Genomic DNA, 7207 nt, shown 5'->3' with positions numbered 1-7207 from the left:
TTTTCATTTTTGTGTGTATATATAAATGTATATATATATATATATATATTTCTGTGCTTAATTCAGTTGTTAATATTAGGGGTGAACAAACAAAAACCGAAAAATCGAAAAACCGAAATTGGACCAAAAAACCAAAAAACCGCACCGAAAAAAACTGAAAAAAACTCGTAACCGAACCGAATCGACCGGATGGTTTGGTCACGATTACGGTTTTATCCTTAAAACTGAACCGAAAAATCGAACCGCTAATATTATTTTAAAATATTTAATATATATATTTACTTATCTATTTTATACAAATATGAGTATATGATACTTGCAAAATTTATATAAGAATTTCAAAAACCTTTTGTTGTTGGGCCCGTACATGGATCATGATAGTCATTTACTTGCACTTGCACTTGCTCGATAGTCATTCATATTATAGCTCTATTAATTCATCAATACGAATCTCTCATTTAACGATGCTACTTTTTTGTTACATTATACTAAACAATTAATTTTCATAGATTTATATTAAATAGCATCTATAAATATTCTTAGTTTTATATTAAATAAATATTTTTTTAAAAAAATAAAAACCGAAAAAAACCGAAACCGATAAACGGTTAACCGAACCGAAAATAACCGTTCCGAACGGTTCCGTTACGGTTAATAGCTAGAAACCGAACCGAACCGACATACACGGTTCGGTAACGGTTTTCAGTAAAAACCGAGCCGATCCGAACCGTGTACTCCCCTAGTTAATATATTTTAGCTGGGTTCTTGAAAGCGACCTATCATATGAGGTTGGCCAGGTCAATACAACTTTAAGTCTCTAAATGTAAAAAAAAAATTGTTCTGACTTACTGCTCTATTATTACTTGTTATTATAATAATAAAAATGAGTTCCTGATAATTGGAGTGAGTTTTTTAATATACGTCTTTTATTTCAATGACCATTTTAAGATTTAACCCTATTTTTATTTATATAAATATATAATATTTATTTAATCATCACAAAATATTTAGAGTTTTTCTGGATATTACACTAGCACTACTTATTACTCAATATTTTAAGAGGTACATTGTGGCTCTTCTGATAAACTAGCTTTGTACCCGTGCGATGCACGTGATGATTATCATTTATTTATATAATTATTTTTAAATATTTTTTCTTTTTTTAATTAAATTTTAATATAATAATTTTATTCCCTAAACAAATTTTATATTTTTCAAAATAATAGATTTTTTTTTAAAAGTGCCGATTTTTTTCGAATATCTAGACTTTAACTTCTTTTCTCTCAAAACCCTAATGAGAGTCGGCCATCATTCACAACTATTATTCATCCTTCACCATCCTCTCCTTCCATCAAATTCACATCCATCACATCCATCCTCTCAATCCTTTTGGGTGTGATCTTGTTAACGTACCAATCTTTTTGGGTTGTTGATTGTCCCCAATTTTTGGGTGTATGTCTTGTTGCGTTTTTGATTCGTTGTCATGTTGCATTATGAATGAATTCTATGGTGTATTGGGAGATCTGGGCAACCCGCTTCAAATCTGGAATTGTGGTACTTATCGCGAGAGCTCACCTCGCACAACAAAGGATTGTTCAATACATGGGGCATCTGTACCCCCAACCTCAGTTGGTGTAACTGATGGATATGGACACTGGTCTATCACCGGTTTTTTATGTGCGCGGGTCAATTGTGATTCTACTATTTTCAGTGATATTGCTCGAGAAACTTTTGTAAGCATTTTTATTATCAAGTATATTTATATTTTATCTGTTAAGTAATCTGAAAACAAAACGACTATTTGTTTAGCTCGGTTTTTGTTTGTATTTATCAATTTGGGGGTTTGTCCCGACTGTGTTCTTATGTTTTATGTTCAATAAAATCTTATTGTTCGTCAAAAGATAATAATAATTTTTTCAAATAATTATACTTTTTATACTTATATATTTAGTTATTATTATATTTTTATATTTGACCTTAATAGCCTAAATATAAGATATATGTTATAATTTATTTTATTTCTTTGTTGTCTAATTTTTTAACATTATAAATTTGACAGAAGAATATTTTAATCATACCACATAATACATTTACGTAATTAATTTTCTTTTATTTATATATTTTCTTTTCAAAAGTTTGATCAGAGATGGAGAAGTTTTTTGGGATTTCATCTTGTGTAACAATATTTTATAATTTTTTCTACTTAGTAATGATTTTGAAAACAATACTTTACATCTACTTGTCATAGTACCTTTGTTTACTAATCAATTGTTATAGTACTTTTAAATGTATTCTATTGTATTTGTATTTCAATTTTGAATTGTAATAAATTATTATAATAATAATTATTATTATTATTATAATTCTTCCTAATTTTTATATTTTATATGATTCATGTACTTTAATTTTTTTAAAATATAATCCGTAATTTTCTTATTTTACAAAATGAAACAAAATATATATATACCTAAATTCAATCTCAACGTGTTCCTCGTTTTATAAGATAAAAAATTGAAATTATCTATTCAAAATTATTTTAAATGAAACTTACCCATTCCAATTTTTTTAAGAAAATGATACTATTTTAACCCCGATTAACAAATAATTTGTTGATTGTTACTTATATTTATATTTATATAGATGATTGTTGCTTATTTTATATATAACACTTTTAACATTATTTTATATCATTTAAGATTATACAATTGTAGTTCAAATTCTTAATTAATTACCTATTGCATTTGTTATAGAGATTATTAAATATTATAATAGAATAAATATAACAAATATAATCTATAATGTACCTTATTAAATTTATATTTTAATTTAGAATTGTAATAAATTTATTATTATTATATGTATTTCTCATTTTTTATCTTTTAAAGGATTAATGTGCTCTAAATTTTTTAAAAGACAATCCGTAATTTTCACTTTTTATAAAACTAAATAATATTATAATTATACCTAAATATAATCTAAATATTTTTGTTATTTTATAAGATACAAATGAAAATTATCTATTCAAAAATATTTTAAATCAAACTTACCCATTCCAATATTTTTTTTAAAAAAATGATACAACTTTAACCTGATTATAAATTATTTGTTAATTGTTACTTATATTTATTTTTATTAAGATAATTGTTGCTTGTATTATATATATAATATATTAATTTTAATTTTATATTATATCATTTAAGAGTATATAATTATAGATCAATTTCTTAATTAATTGCCTATTATGTTTGTTATGGATCAAAAACTAGGGTATATGATTTCTGTATTTATTATCAAGGAACGTGAGCTTCGAGGCTCGATTTGACTTCTCTTGTGTTTCGTGACTCAATCTGCCTTAACAAGATGTCTACGTACCTTGCTGATTGCCAAGGATCAAGTCAAAAAATGTAGTTCTTGGTGATACTTGCCCTCGGGGCTATGGCGGAGAGGGCTCACCAAGGACGTAGTGATTTTCATGTCCTCCAAGGACTAAGTCTAAAATGTCCTTCTTATTGGTGGGGTGAGGCCCCTTATATAAATGTTGGGAGTCCTTGAATTGGACTTGGGTTAGGAGACTTGGTGGACAAGTCTCGGAATTAGTATGGACTTTGGAGTCCTAAGTGGTAGGAAACTGATTCCTTATCCTTTTAGGTCCCTTGGAGGCTAATCTACTAGGATTTATGTCCTTATTGGGACTCTTCTTAATAGCTGATTTTTCCCTTATTAATTAATTACGAAATTAATTAATAATCAGGGTTTTGGGCCCTTTCTAACTGGGCTTCATTGTTGGACCTTATCTGGTTTAGTTAACTTTAATACCAATTATATTCCTGGGCTATTTTTGGGCCCTTATTCAAAGGTCTTGGGCCTCTTCTAATGGGCTTAACTGTCAGCCCAATGTCAATACAATTAATGCGATATTAATTACGCAATCAGAGTTTATTTTATTCCCTATCATTTTCCCCCTAACTCTTGGGAAATCGTAAAAGATTTCGCAGAAGTTAAGTTCATTCGTTCCCTTACAGGGTATCGTTTTGGCGTAATGTGTGGAGCGACCTACACATTTACAACGATTTGCCTTGTACACAGCTTAAGGGTTATTTTTAAAACTTCCCTATCATTTTCTTACCTTTTTCCCTTTCATTAGGAATTTTCTTGTATTTTTCAGGAATTTTCCCTTAATTTCTGGAATTTTCCCTGAATTCAGAGCTTTTTCCTTAATTTTCGGGAATTTTCCCTTAATTCTGGGATTTTTCCTTAATTTCCAGGAATTTTCCCTTAATTATGGGATTTTTCCTTGATTTTCTGGATTTTTCCCTGATTTTCTAGATTTTTCCCTTAATTCTGGGATTTTTCCCTAATTTTCAGGAATTTTCCCTTAATTTTCTGGAATTTTCCCTTAATTCTGGGATTTTTCCTTAATTTTCTGCAATTTTTCACAAACTTTTTTTTTTTAAAATTTTCAGCCCTTTTTCGACCAGGATCCTAGTCGAAAATTCGGCCTGGATCCTAGTCGAATTTTGGGCCAGCCACTCAATCCTGGTCGAAGGATTTCGACTAGGATCCACGACCTGGATTTCGACCAGGATCCAGGTTCGACTAGGATCCTGGTCGAAAATTTGTCCTTGTTTTGATTCCTGGTCGTAAGGTTTCGACTAGGATTCACGACCTGGATTTCGACCAGGATCCTAGTCGAACCTTCGACCTGGATCTAGGTCGAAAATTTGTCCTTGTTTTGATTCCTGGTCGTAAGGTTTCGACTAGGATTCACGACCTGGATTTCGACCAGGATCCTAGTCGAACCTTCGACCTGGATCTAGGTCGAAAATTCTGTCCTTTTCCTCGAAAAATATCGTGCTTGATTTGGGAATTCGACCTCAATCCTGGTCTTATTTGCCTGGATTTCGACCTCAATCCTGGTCTTTTTTACCCGTAATTTTCGGGTGTCTGTTCGAAAGAATTCGAATAGAATTCACGACCTCAAATTCGACCTCAATCCTGGTCTTTATTGGGCTTCTTCTTTATTCAACTTGGAATGAGCCTTGTTTGGGCCTTTTATCGGGCCTCTTCCTAATTATAATTGGACTTTAATATATTTAAATACCTCCTTTAGAATTCTTTAGAATTCTCTAGAATTCTTGGGAATATTCTTGAATTTTTCTTCCCTGTTCATTTATTTCCTTTAGAATTTCTTGGAGTATTCTGGAACGTTCCACTTCGGGGCTTTCTTCTTTGGGCTTTTAAACTTACTGGGCTTTTTGTCCCTTAAGACTATCGATTTGTGTTTAGCCTCAGCCAGGCTTTTCTGATCGTTGTCTAGTAAACGTTCTATTCTTCATGAAACTTGTTTTCGTGGATGTCCTAGTCTTCACGAAATTTATTCTCATAGACTCTTTAGCCTTCGCGGAACTTGTTCTCATGGACTCTTTAGTCTTCGCGGAACTTGTTCTCATGGACGTTCTAGTCTTCATGAAACTTGTTCTCGTCGGGCGCCTAATTTTTCAAGAATTCTCAAGGAATTTCATAGGAGTTCCACCAGAAAACCTTTAGGAGGGTCTGGATCAACCCTACATGGGTTCCCGTCGGCTATGAGGCCTTCATGTGGCCTGGTCGGCCAATTCTGCTCTTTTTGGATGTTTGGCCCTTTTTCTAGTAAGCGTTATGTACTTGTTCTCGTGAACGTTCTACTCTTACACGAAACTTATTTTCCTCTGTGAAGGTTCTAGTCAGCCTAATCCTTCCTTGTGGAGGACTAGGCGTCACTGACTCTTGGTAGCCGTGAGCGTCTTACTCTTCGTGAAACTTATTTTCCTCCGTAAGGGTTTTAGTCTTTACGAAACTTGTTTCCGTGGAAGTTCTTGTCTTCATTAGGAGCATCCCTTGGCTCTAGTTCATGGTTTTCTTGGAACCTTCTCTTAGGGGCCATCCCTATTAGTTCCAGAAGTATGTAGACGTTCCTTCGAGGACATCCTAGTCGGCCTAACCCTCCATGTGGAGGAGTCAGCTTCAAGGACTCTTGGTCGGCCATAGAGACCAAGTCCTTGAGGCCCTGGTCGGCCGTAACCTTAATGTCTAGAGCTTCTTAGCCCTTCGGGATCCTATTTCATGGAAGTTCTTGAACTTCAATATTCTCAATATCAATTCGTGGATTTGACTTCTCTCTTTTTTATTCGAGGGAGTGCCTTGCCAGGTGGGGACCTCATCTAAGGACCCTTTAGACGGTCAAAGATCTTCGTGGATGGCTACTCGGCCTCCTCTGGTTAGTCAAAGGAAAACATTTTTGCTTTCTTGGACAACATGTCTTGATGGACCTCGAACATAAACTATCGCGTTCGTGTTCTTGATGGGTCCTCATAATTCAAAGGAACCTTGTTAAAGTTGGCCTAACCCCTCTTATCTTTCCATTGGTTAAGTTTGTTCCAATTAGGCGAACAGCTTCCTGAGGCGGGGATGTGCGGGGCTCATGCCTTGTATTTGGTACATCTATTCTTTTTAGAACTTTCAGTACTTCACAAATTAAAGGAGGAGCCTGGCTGACTTAAGGCATCACTTGGAGGCCGGTCTGCCGGAGCCCTTTCTAAGGGATCTCCAGTTGGTCAAAGGCTTTCTTTTGAGGCTGATCAGCCTTCTTTGGTAGGCTGGAGTTTGTAATGTGGACTCCAATTGACCGTATACATTTCGTGAAGTTAGATTTCTAATATCTTTTTCTTATTAGGCCAACGCCTACTTTGCAGCTTCTTTCACTAGGAGTGCAAAATGAAGGAGTGAACACATGGCCTTGGAGGCATTGATGAAGAAACTTGAGAGAAAGTTTCAGGACTGGGATTCTAGAGCTCTCTTAGCGTTTATCGACGGTCGGAAGACTTATTCAAGATGATGGACACCCATGATGATGCGTTAATATGTCCATTGGCTCTGTTCATAGCTCTTACCCGGATATGGTAAATTTGCGGGGCTTTCCTAGCCTTTGGGTTGTTTCTGAGGTTGCCATTATTGGCCAATCATCTGATTTTGGACTATAGATTGTCCTTCAGTGTTTAGGCCTTGCATGGCTTTGTTTGCCGTGTGTGGCTTTTATCTATTTGCGGTCCTTCATGGACTTGAACATCTTCAGTATGTAACCTAATTATTCATCATGACTTGATTTCTGATCCTTCAGGATCTCCTGCATTTGTAGTTTGATTTCATATTCGTCTTTTATTTTCGGTAC

This window comes from Apium graveolens, chromosome 1 (genome assembly GCF_009905375.1).
Source record: "Apium graveolens cultivar Ventura chromosome 1, ASM990537v1, whole genome shotgun sequence".
In the NCBI taxonomy this organism is placed as follows: Eukaryota; Viridiplantae; Streptophyta; class Magnoliopsida; order Apiales; family Apiaceae; genus Apium; species Apium graveolens.
Note: the sequence above shows the minus strand (reverse complement) of the source record.